The 13,363-nt window shown below is 44.3% G+C and overlaps 1 protein-coding gene across 2 annotated transcripts in view; it reads right to left on the reverse strand.

The window, feature by feature from the left end:
- LOC118388606 (sodium-coupled neutral amino acid transporter 3-like) overlaps positions 1–13,363 on the reverse strand; it is a 75,402-nt gene that overhangs the window by 60,973 nt on the left and 1,066 nt on the right. The gene's annotated exons all lie outside the window — the stretch shown is intronic.

A 13,363-nucleotide genomic window follows, 5' to 3' on the forward strand; every position in this document is an offset into this window, starting at 1 on the left:
ATGAGAGAATAGTCACATTAACTGATAATGGACACAAACATGGTGGTGGAGCAGGATGATCGGAATGCTGTTAACCAAGAGGTTGTGAATTCAAATCCCAAGTGAGGACGTTTTGAATAGTATTTAGTGTATAAATATATGTGCACAATGTAATCATGCGTGTCAAATATTTAAGTTGAAATGTTGTACATTAAAAGCACTGTGTGTGTGTGTTGGTGTCCCTATTCCTGCCAACAGACAAAAAGCTGTAAATATATTAGTAATTCACCAATCAGGGCCTTGATGGGCTCTGCAACAGTAACAAGGGGTGGTTTGTAAAGTAACAAGTTTTTTGAGGGGTGGGGAGAACGTTTCTTTGAGACCATCAGGCGACGCCCTAAAAAATTTTAAGGGACTTCCCTGGAACAAGCTGGGAACTACACAAACACCTCCAGGGGACCATGACAGAACATTCTATGTTTTATACATCATTGGACACATTAATGTTTTTGCAAAGTTCCCATGACACATGTTTAGAACATTAATATCTTATATTCTGAGAACATGTGACACGACTTCCACCGAAGTCGTTTCCTCTCCTTGTTCGGGCGACGTTCGGCGGTCGGCGTCACCGGTCTTCTAGGCATTGTCGATCCACTTTTCATTTTCCATTTGTCTTGTCTTGTTTTCCTACAAACCTGGTTTCCATTTCCCTCATTATTTGTTGTGTATTTAACACTCTGTGTGGGGAGAAGGAGACGCTGGACCATCTCGAGGATTTCACCCGCCGTTTCCGGGCAGTCTTTGGTCACCCGCCCGAGGGTAGAGCGGCGGGTGAACGTCTCTACCACCTGAGGCAGGGGACAAGTAGCGTCCAGGAGTTCGCCATGGACTTTCGGACCCTGGCCGCCGGCGCGAGACGGAGCGTCCGTCGGGAGTTGGCCTGCAGGGACACCATCCTCACCTTCGACAAGCTCGTGGACCTGTCTATTCGGTTGGATAACCTGCTGGCTACCCGATGACGTCCAGAGCGGGGTCTGTCGGTTCCAATCCCCAGCACCACCGCTCCGATGTCCATGGAACTGGGAGGTGCTGTGAGCAGGGAGACCGGCGGACGTTCCGTCTCGTGCATCATCTGAGGTCACACTGCTGGTCGGTGCCGGGTTGGTTCCTCTGGGGATCGAGGCAGTAGGCAGGACACTCTGGTGTCACCGCAGGTGAGCCGTCACCATTCTCACCCAGAGCCCTCTGTTTGACACATGTTTGTGTGTGTCACCTTTCCTGAATTTTCCCTGCATTCCCAGCATAAGGCGCTCGTCGATTCAGGCACGGCTGGGAATTTTATAGACAAATCGTTCGCCCATAGTTTAGAGATCCCCATTGTTCCCGTGTCTGTGCCCTTCCCGTTCACGCCTTAGACAGTCGACCGTTAGGGTCAGGGGTGATTAGGGAGGCCACCGCTCCTCTGGGCATGGTGAAGCAGAGGGATGACAAGGAGAGAATCAGTCTCTTTCTTATTGACTCTCCTGCATTTCCCATGGTGCTAGGCCTACCCTGGTTAGCCTGTCACGACCCCACTGTCTCGTGGCAACAGAGGGCTCTCACGGGGTGGTCACGAGAGTGCTCGGGTAGATGTTTAGTGATTTCCGTTGGTGCTACTACGGTGGAGAGTCCAGACCAGGTTTCCATCGTGCGCATCCCCCCTGAATATGCCGATTTGGCTCTCGCCTTCTCCAAAAAGAAGGTGACTCAATTACAGTGCCTTGCGAAAGTATTCGGCCCCCTTGAACTTTGCGACCTTTTGCCACATTTCAGGCTTCAAACATAAAGATATAAAACTGTATTATTTTGTGAGGAATCAACAACAAGAGGTACACGATCATGAAGTGGAACGACATTTATTGGATATTTCAAACTTTTTTAACAAATCAAAAACTGAAAAATTGGGCGTGCAAAATTATTCAGCCCCTTTACTTTCAGTGCAGCAAACTCTCTCCAGAAGTTCAGTGAGGATCTCTGAATGATCCAATGTTGACCTAAATGACTAATGATGAATACAATCCACCTGTGTGTAATCAAGTCTCCGTATAAATGCACCTGCACTGTGATAGTCTCAGAGGTCCGTTAAAAGCACAGAGAGCATCATGAAGAACAAGGAACACACCAGGCAGGTCCGAGATACTGTTGTGAAGAAGTTTAAAGCCGGATTTGTATACAAAAAGATTTCCCAAGCTTTAAACATCCCAAGGAGCACTGTGCAAGCGATAATATTGAAATGGAAGGAGTATCAGACCACTGCAAATCTACCAAGACCTGGCTGTCCCTCTAAACTTTCAGCTCATACAAGGAGAAGACTGATCAGAGATGCAGCCAAGAGGACCATGATCACTCTGGATGAACTGCAGAGATCTACAGATGAGGTGGGAGACTCTGTCCATAGGCAAACAATCAGTCGTATATTGCACAAATCTGGCCTTTATGGAAGAGTGGCAAGAAGAATGCCATTTCTTAAAGATATCCATAAAAAGTGTTGTTTAAAGTTTGCCACAAGCCACCTGGGAGACACACCAAACATGTGGAAGAAGGTGCTCTGGTCAGATGAAACCAAAATTGAACTTTTTGGCAACAATGCAAAACGTTATGTTTGGCGTAAAAGCAACACAGCTCATCACCCTGAACCCATCATCCCCACTGTCAAACATGGTGGTGGCAGCATCATGGTTTGGGCCTGCTTTTCTTCAGCAGGGACAGAGAAGATGGTTAAAATTGATGGGAAGATGGATGGAGCCAAATACAGGACCATTCTGGAAGAACCTGATGGAGTCTGCAAAAGACCTGAGACTGGGACGGAGATTTGTCTTCCAACAAGACAATGATCCAAAACATAAAGCAAAATCTACAATGGTTGAAAAATAAACATAGCCAGGTGTTAGAATGGCCAAGTCAAAGTCCAGACCTGAATCCAATCGAGAATCTGTGGAAAGAACTGAAAACTGCTGTTCACAAATGCTCTCCATCCAACCTCACTGAGCTCGAGCTGTTTTGCAGGGAGGAATGGGAAAAAATTTCAGTCTCTTGATGTGCAAAACTGATAGAGACATACCCCAAGCGACTTACAGCTGTAATCGCAGCAAAAGGTGGCGCTACAAAGTATTAACTTATTAAGGGGACTGAATAATTTTGCACGCCCAATTTTTCAGTTTTTGATTTGTTAAAAAAGTTTGAAATATCCAATAAATGTCGTTCCACTTCATGATTGTGTCCCACTTGTTGTTGATTCTTCACAAAAAAATACAGTTTTATATCTTTATGTTTGAAGCCTGAAATGTGGCAAAAGGTTGCAAAGTTCAAGGGGGCCGGATACTTTCGCAAGGCACTGTACCACTCCATCGATGGGGGGATGGTGCGATAAATCTCCTGGTAGACGCTACACTTCCCAGAAGTCACATGTATCCCATCACAGGCAGAGACGGCTGCTATGGAAACATATGTCTCCGAATACCTGCGTAAGGGGTTGCATTCGGGTCCGCGGTTTGTGGGGTCATTTAAAGTCCTGAGGAGACTGAGCGAGGTAAGTTACAGGTTACAGCTTCCCCAAGATTACCGTATTAACCCCTCGTTCCATGTGTCTCTCCTCAGGCCGGTGGTGGCTGGCCCGCTCCAGGAGTCTGAAATGCGGGAGGTTCCTCCGCCCCGTCTGGACATCGAGGGGGGCCCCGGCGTACTCCGTTCGATCCATACTGGATTCGAGACGTTGGGCGAGGGGCCTTCATTACCTCGTGGACTGGGAGGGGTATGGTCCGGAGAAGAGATGCTGGGTTCTGGTGGAGGATGTGTTGGACCCTGCAATGCTGCGGGAGTTCCACCGTCTCCGTCCGGATCGCCCTGCACCTTGCCCTGCACCTTGCCCTCCGGGTCTTCCCCGAGGCTGGAGCTGCGCGTCAAGGGGGGGGTACTGTCACGACTTCCACCGTTTCCTCTCCTTGTTCAGGCGGCGTTCGGCGGTCGGCGTCACCGGTCCTCTAGCCATCGTAAATCCACTTTTCATTTTCCATTTGTCTTGTCTTATTTTCCTACAGACCTGGTTTCTATTTCCCTCATTATTTGTTGTGTATTTAACACTCTATTCCCCTCATGTCTTTGTGTGGAATTGTTTGTTGTAAGTGCTTGTGCACATGTTACTGGTGGCATCGGATTTTGTACCCATATTCTGTTGTATTTTTATGCCATTGGTTTTTGGATTAAACTGCTCCAGCTACTACCTAGTTCTGCTCTCCTGCGTCTGACTTCCCTGACACCAGTTACACACCCCTTTACAACATGGCAACTATGTTCTGTGTATGTTTGGTGTGATGTTGATGGAATATTCTCCTAACCCTCTTGAATATTTTTGCAACATTCCAATAAAATGTGTCAACAACATTGATATTGAATATTCTGAGAACATGGTAACCACATTCTGGGTAAGTTCTGTTTGACAATAAGGGAATGGTCTCTTGGAAACAGTCCTTACACATTATTAGAACATTCCTATGAAAATGTTAGGTAATGACCAATGAGACTCTTAAGGGAACATTCTCTAAAGTTGTGGGAACGTTTATTGTTAACTGGGTTAAACCGAATTGATCCAGTGTCGACTCCACTTTCCGAGGCTGTCTCAGGGGTAGTTGAGATATACAAAAGACACATTTTCAATTCACACTTGTGTATTAATACACACGTGAAATAAGGCACACATAAATGACTTAAATGTAAATGTAAATATATAAGCACCTACCAAACTATTACGGTTAATATGACACTCACCTTTACAATCTCTCTACTTGATTTTCGCTCCCAATCTCCTCTCCCCACTCAATACTTAATCCCATCCCTGCTCACTGGCTCTCGGAGGGATTCCAGGCCCATTGAGTCCCATCGTGATTAGCTGGCTGCGTGAATGGGAGATTAACTAAGAACTCAGAGATTTGTGTCAGCCTCTGAGATACTCCTCCTCCTCTCTTACTCTCTAACTATCTCTCTCTCTCTCTCAACATACACCACAGCATATATCAATAACTGTGTGTGTACTCTCTGATTGTGGATATTATCTTTCTGATCGAGTATATAGTAAATATTACATAGATTTATACCCAACATGCATACAGATGTAAGATCTTAATTTGAGCCAGTTTGCTACAGCAGGAAAATAATCCTACAGCAACCGATAATGTGAATAATTATGTTGATTATAGCTAATAGAAATGTTTGTAGGGGTTGAAAGATTTTTTGTTACAAACTTTAGAAGCCTTTTTGAACCTTGAATACATTACAATTTGTGCTCACTTACAAGCCCTTAACCAACAACGCAGTTTTAAATAAATACCAACAAAAAAATAAATAAAAGTGACAAATAATTGAAGAGCAGCAGTAAAATAACAATAGCGAGGGGGTAGCGGTTAGTCGAGGTCATTGAGGTAATATGTACATGTAGGTAGAGTTGTGAGAACGCAGTTAGTGACTTCAGCTCAGCGTTCAACACCATAGTGTTCTCCAAGCTCATCACTAAGCTCAGGACCCTGGGGCTGAACACCTCCCTCCACATCTGGATCCTGGACTTCCAGGCAGGCTGCCCCCTGGTGGTAAGGGTAGGCAACAACAAATCCGCCACTTTGACCCTCAACATGGGGGGCCCTCAGGGGTGCTTGCTTAGTCCCCTCCTGTACTCCCTGTTCACCCACAACTGTGTGGTCGCGCATGACTCCAACACCATCATTACGTTTTCTAAAGACACGACTGTGGTAGGCGACGATGAGACAGCCTGTAGGGAGGAGGACAGTGACCTGGCAGTGTGGTGCCAGGATAACAACCTTTCCCTCAACATCAGCAAGACAAAGGAGCTGATCGCGGACTACAGGAAACGGATCCATATCGACGGGGCTGTAATTGAGCGGGTCGAGAGCTTCAAATTCCTTTGTGCCACATCACTAAATAACATGGTCCACGCACACCAACACACTCGTGAAGAAGGCATGACAATGCCTCTTCTCCCTCAGGAGGCTAAAAAGATTAGGCATGGGCCTTCAGATCCTCAAAAAGTTATACAGTTATACCATTGTATGCATCTTGACTGGCCTCTTCATCGCTTGGTTAATAGTGGATTTGTCTATTTCAGCCACACCAGGTGTATAAAATCTAGCACACAGCCATGCAATCTCCATAGACAAACATTGGCAGTAAAATGGCCTTACTGAAGATCTCAGTGAATTTCAACGTGGCACCTGCAAAGGATGCCACCTTTCCAATAAATCAGTTCATCAAATGTCTGCCCTGCTAGAGCTGCTCCGGTCAACTCTAAGTACTGATATTGTGAAGTGGAAAAGTCTCGGAGCAGCAACGGCTCAGCCGCGAAGTGGTAGGCCACACAAGTTCACAAAACAGGACCATCCAGTGCTGAAGCACGTAACGTGTAAAAATCGTGTGTCTTCGGTTGCAGCACTCACTACAGAGTTCCAAACTGCCTCTGGAAGCAACATCAGCACAATAACTGTTCTTCAGGAGCTTCATGAAATGAGTTTCCATGGCCGATCAGCCGCACTTATGCCTAAGATCACCATGCACAATGCCAAGCGTCGGCTGGAGTGGTGTAAAGCTCGCCGCCATTGGACTCTGGAGCAGTGGAAACGCTTCACCATCTGGCAGTCCGAAGGACGAATCTGGGTTTCAACCGATTTCAGGAGAACGCTACCTGCCTGAATGCATAGTGCCAACTGTACAATTTGGTGGAGGAGGAATAATGGTCTGGGGCTGTTTTTCATGGTTCAGGCTGACCCAGTGAAGGGAAATCGCAACACTACAGCGTACAATGACATTCTAGACGATTATGTGCTTCCAATTTGTGGCAACAGTTTGGGGAAGGCCCTTTCTTGTTCCAGCATGACAATACCCCAGTGCACAAAGCGAGGTCCATAAAGAAATTGTTTGTCGAGATCGATGTGGAAGAACTTGACTGGCCTGCACAGAGCCCTAACCTCAACCCCATTGAACACCTTTGGGATGAAATGGAATGTTGACTGCGAGCCAGGCCTAATCGCCGAACATCAGCGCCCGACCTCACTAATGCTTGTGGCTGAATAGAAGCAAATCCACGCAGCAATGTTCCAACATCTAGTGGAAAGCCTTCCCAGAAGAGTGGAGGCTGTTATAGCAGCAACTGGGGGACCAATATATTAATGCCCATGATTTTGGAATGAGATGTTTGACGAGCAGGTGTCGACATTTTGCTTTGGAATCAGTCTACACGGCGCTACAGAGGGTAGTGTGTATGGCCCAGTACATCACTGAGACCGAAGCTCCCTGCCATCCAGGACCTTTATACCAGGCGGTGTCAGAGGACCCTAAAAATTGTCAAAGCCTAAAAATTGTCCAGCCACCCAAATCATAGACATGTAGTCCCAGACAAAAAAAGCATCCTCTCCTGGCTCCCCAGCCCTATCTTCTCTTCTCTCCCTCTCTCTTCTCTTCATCACGTGGACGAGGAGAGAGATCATCACTGGGGAAACCATCCAGCTGGAAATACAACTCCCAGCGATGGGCCTCCCCCATGGTTCAGCGCCGAGGACCCGACTACATCACATGCCATCGCACCAAATGGGTCTAGGGCTAGGCTAACCCCGCTGTCATAGGACTTGTGAGCACATGTTGCCAATGCTTTTAGGTTAAATTATTTCAAAAGCATTTATAGTTCCACAAAACAGCTGAGATAACTACCAGGACTTCACAAAATGAGAGATGTGTGCCATACCTCTAACTTAAAACTCAAAACAAAGCTCTGGCTCGGCTCAGACCTTTCTATTTGGAAACAGAAAGAGGGAGGGATCTGGCTCCTCTAAGGGTAACATACAAAACGTTTAAAGTCACATCCTGATTCCTGACATTCCAGGAAGTGAATCCTGTCCAATGTGAAGGCTGTGTTCCCAAGCAGCTGTTCTAATTAGATTAGTACCTCTCCTCACCCCTGATGCTGATGTCACAGTAAAGCCATTGAGATAGTAGAGGGGTAAGGGCATGTCTCGGAGTCTGGCCTACTTCTAGTTATAGCCCTGCATCCCGTGCCTAATGACACCCTGATCAATGCTGAGTTATGGAGCGGGACTCTGGGTGTCCTCCATCAATGCTCTCCCTTAAGCACTTCCTCTGAGATATCTTCCACGAGCCTGCAAACACTGAGCTCATGGATGTTAAATTGTGACTTAACTTGTGACAGACACATGAGACAGACACATGAGCTTTACCGATGCAGTGGTGTAGAAGTCCAAAAGAAGAATATGAAATAATTTTATAGAAATTATGGAATTTTGTGGTGGACCTGGAGGCATTCTCACTTTTCATCACTTTCTCTCCAGCCAATCTAAAAGTGTGTGAGTGCTGGGTATTCTAAGACTTAGTGAAATAATGAGTTTTAAGCCCTGTTTTAAAACTGTTCAAAGATGGCCAAAGATCTTTGAGTCTATGCTCTTACAAAACCACACGGATGTCATGAAGATTTCCAGAAAAAAATATCACTTCACCTGCTTCAAACTGGTCAGCTAAAAAGTATTTTCTAACTGCCTTCCTAACTCTGCCTTGGTAGTTTAGACCATTTAAGAGACTACAGGTCATTTTTCCCTCCCAGTCTACGGTTTTACAAAGTACTTCAATGTACAAACAGTACTTCAAAAAGAGTTTGGCTTTCATGCCTGAGGATTTCTCCAATGCATCTGGACTACTGTGTCTGATCATACATACTAGGTTATTGCCCTGAGGTGTTCCTTATCATTCTGATATACTTTGAAATTGTGTTGAACAGGAGCACATAGTAAGCAGTGGCTGGATTCAGCTATGTGGGGAAACAAAAGTGAATGATGTTATAAGACATGTAATAACCACATCAATCGTAAAGCTGTCCAATGTCATTTCAAACACACATTTCTGACTTAGCTACAAGTAACCATCATATTAAGGTGAAAGTGTTGAGTGCAAAAAAACAAGTGGTTGAAGTTGATGTCCCATAATTTCATTATTTCAGAGTGACAGCAAATCACAGCGTCAAAAAAGACTCTGGGGCTCAAATCTCTGCAGGGGAGCTTAGTCTTCCCTCAATGCATTGTGAGTTCAAAAATGTAAAATCTAATTCACTTCACGTTGACTTGTCATTCCAGCCGAGGTAAAGCAATACCTGTAGGCAGGAGGGGTATATATTACAAATGGATCATATTCTTTGATCCAATAATGTAGGAATAAAGTGAACCACTCTACCTACTTACCAGGCCATTGACTCTCACACACCATAGAGAAGATGATACAAGGAGCTGTAATGTCGGATTACATGATTACATGAACAGCACAAACCAAATGGACTTAAAGGGCATGTTACAAAGGCTCAAGACAGAAACCAGGTTTTAACTCTACTCTGGCCATGCACCTCCTTTGCCACTCATCTATCCTGACTCCACTCTGCTCATTAACACCCTTGACCATTTAAGCAGCAGTTCCTCCCTCCAGTCGTTCTAATTCCTGTTGATGAATACATGGGGCAGCCAACTTGTTTTCCTTTCTATGTTGTGTGTGTGTGCTCGTGACTGAGAAGTGAGTACCTTTCATTATTAAAGAATATGTATAACTGTTAACATTCAGATCATTTTTAGTTGATGTTAAAGTTTATATTCCGCTGCCAAATTACTTAGTACAATTTCCTGTCAGTTCAGCATGTGGGATGCATTTATTATTTATCCCTTTTGCACGTGACAGTCATGCGTGTATGTTAACATGTGTTTGTATCTCCCTCTTGTATTTCCCTCCTAAACCACATCTGACCACCTTTCCCCATGTGCTCCTGTGTTTGTGTGCAATAAAACCCTACTATTTGGATTCCTGCTTCATCTCCTTTCATCTGCATTCTTCTCGCTGCGCCAATGTGGCACTTCGAACTCTGAACTAGTCAAACCCTCCTTAATACAGTCCTCCTTTTCTACGGGGCAATTATGCCACTTTTCAACCTCTAATTCATTATCTCCAGCACCATACCAGTGTTTACATGTGAAAACAGTATGTTTCTATTATCTTATTAAACATAAGGGTACTAAATAAATTCTTCTGACATCACAGGGTAGGATTAAAAGTAAGAAACTGTGATTTTCAAAACTTGCATCAAGTTTCTAGTCATGGGGAGGGTATTTTCTTGCTGGCCATGTCACTGCGAATCTTCTTGAAAATCACTGTTTTTAAAATGTCAAATTTGTATGTTTTCACATACAGTACCAGTCAAACGTTTGGACACTTACTTATTCTAGCGTTTTTCTTAATTTTTTACTATTTTCAACATTGTATAATAGTTGTGAATATATCAAAACTATGGAATCATGTAGTAACCAAAGAAAAGTGTTAAACAAATCAAAATATATTTTAGATTCTTCGAAGTAGTCACCCTTAACCTTAATGAAAGCTTTGTACACTTGGCATTCTCTTAACCAGCTTCACCTGGAATGTTTTTCCAACAGTCTTGAAGGAGTTCCCACATATGTTGAGCACTAGGCTGCTTTTCCTTCACACTGCCATCCAACTCATCCCAAACCATCTCAATTGGGTTGAGGTCGGGTGATTGTGGAGGCCAGGTCATCTGATGCAGCACTCCGTCACTCTCCTTGTTCAAATAGCCCTTAGTGTTGGGTCATTGTCCTGTTTGAAAAACAAATGATAGTCCCACTAAGCACAAACCAGATGGGATGGTGTATTTCTCAGGAATGCTGTGGTAGCCATGCTGGTTAAGTGTTCCTTGAATTCTAAATAAATCAGTGTCACCAGCAAAGCACCATCACACCACCACCATATTTCAGGGTGAAAACCACACATGCAGAGATCACCCGTTCACCTACTCTGCGTCTCACAAAGACACGGTGGTTGGAACCAAATATCTCATTTGGATTCATCAGAACAAAGGACAGATTTCCACCGATCTAATGTCCATTGCTCATTTTTCTTGGACCAAACAAGTCTCTTCTTATTGATGTTCTTTAGTAGTTTGTTTTCAGCAATTCGACCATGAAGGCCTGAGTCACGCTGTCTTTGAACAGTTGATGTTGAGATGTCTGTTACTTGAAGTCTGTGAAGCATATATTTGGGTTGCAATTTCTGAGGTGCAGTTAACTCTAATTAACTTATCCTCTGCAGCAGAGGTAACTCTGGGTCTTCCTTTCCTGTGGCGGTCCTCATGAGAGCCAGTTTCATCATAGCGCTTGATGTTTGTTTGCGACTGCACTTGAATAATCTTTAAAAGTTCTTGAAATTGTCCGCATTGACTGACCAAATAGGGCTATTGACTGTATACCACCCCTACCTTGTCACAACACAACTGATTGGTTCAATCGCATTAAGGAAAACAATTCCACAAATTAACAAGGCACACCTGTTAATGTATTCCAGGTGACTATCTCATGAAGCTGGTTGAGAGAATGCAAAGTGGGCAAAGTTGTCATCAAGGCAAAGGGTGGCTACTTTGAAGAATCTCAAATATAAAATATATTTTGATTTGTTTAACACTTTTTGGTTGTGTTATTTCATAGTTTTGATGTAGAATGTAGAAAATAGTAGAAATAAATAAAAACTCTGTGGAATGAGTAGGTGTATCCAAACTTTTGACTGGTACTGTATATCAAATAAGATGAAAAGAACTCGTCGGCCAAGAGTAATTTCACATGGATAATGGCTCAATGAGAAAACGATTACACATATCTCTCTCGCTAGCTCTGAACAAACCCACTGACTGCTGCCTGTATTGCTGAGATACACAGAGTCATGTTCAGTCAGACATGACACTCAAAGGATGAAAAACAAATCTCAACCCATAAGTCTACGATAAAAATATATGCTAAGTTACACTCACTCAAAAAATACCTTCCATTAAACACACTTGTGTGATTCTGCAGTTCAGAGCACACAGCTCCGGCTGGAGCATCAGTCCAATCTAACTGTGAACCAGTGCTCTGGAGTGGGGGTGGAGGTTTGAAGGGAGAGAGTGAGCCAGAGCACGACTCACTGACAGGCCAGCGCTCATTCAATATATCAACAGTACAGTCCTGACAGGCTGACAGAACAGGAAATCTCACCTGCTCCCTCCTGTCAGCTCCGGCAGACACAATAGTCTCAACTGCTGCCCTCCCTACAAATAGCCCACAGAAAGGGCTCTGCACTCTGCAGATTCTCAGCAACCCAGGTGTCTCTAGGAATGCTTGTTACCTGTCTAGTGCAGAGTGACACAGAGTTAGTGCGTGGGGGTGTAGGCCTACATACAACAACCCAAAATACTAGATAAAAACTTGCTTCTAAATGCACTATAGCCTTTGTCACTTGAGGCATTTGGAACTAAAGGGGCATGATTTTCAAAGGGCAAATGAAAACAATATTGGACTAGCCTATATGATAATACAGTTAGGCCTATGATTTACTGAACAAAAATATAAACGCAACATGCAACAATTTCAAAGATTTTACTGAGTTACAGTTCATATAAGGAAATGTGTCAATTAAAATAAATTCATTAGGCCCTAATATATGGATTTCACATGACTGGGAATGCAAATATGCATCTATTGGATCAGAAAACCAGTCAGTATCTGGTGTGACCACCATTTGCCTCATGCAGCGACACATCTCCTTCACATTCAGTTGATCAGGCTGTTGGTTGTGGCCTGTGGAATGTTGTCCCACTCATCTTCAATGCCTGTGCGAAGTTGCTGGATATTTTAGTGGGAACTGGAACACACTGTCGTACACGTCGATCCAGAGCATCCCAAACAGGCTCAATGGGTGACATGTCTGGTGACTATGCAGGCCATGAAGGACTATGGAAATGTTCAGCTTTCAGGAATTGTGTACAGATCCTTGCGACATGGGGTTGTGCATGATATGTTCATACTGAAACATGAGGTGATTGCGGGCAGATGAACGGCACAGCAATGGAGCTCAGGATCTCGTCAGTGTATCTCTGTGCATTTAAATTGCCTTCGATAAAATGCAATTGTGTTCGTTGTCCATAGCTTATGCCTGCCCATACCATAACCCCACCTCCACCATGGGGCAGACTGTTTACAACGTTGACATCAGCAAACCACTCACCCACACAATGCCATACACATGGTTTGCAGTTGTGAGGCCGGTTGGACGTACTGCCAAATGCCTAAAACAACATTGGAGTCAGCTTATGGTAGAGAAATGAACATAAAATGATCTGACAACAGCTCTGGTGGGCATTCCTGCAGTCAGCATGCCAATTGCATACGCCCTCAAAACTTGATCTGTGCATTGTGTTGTGTGACAAAACTGCAATGTTATTAACCCCAGCACAAGGTGCACCTGTGTAATGATCCTG

The sequence above is a fragment of the Oncorhynchus keta genome, chromosome 10 (assembly GCF_023373465.1).
Source record: "Oncorhynchus keta strain PuntledgeMale-10-30-2019 chromosome 10, Oket_V2, whole genome shotgun sequence".
Taxonomy (NCBI): domain Eukaryota; kingdom Metazoa; phylum Chordata; class Actinopteri; order Salmoniformes; family Salmonidae; genus Oncorhynchus; species Oncorhynchus keta.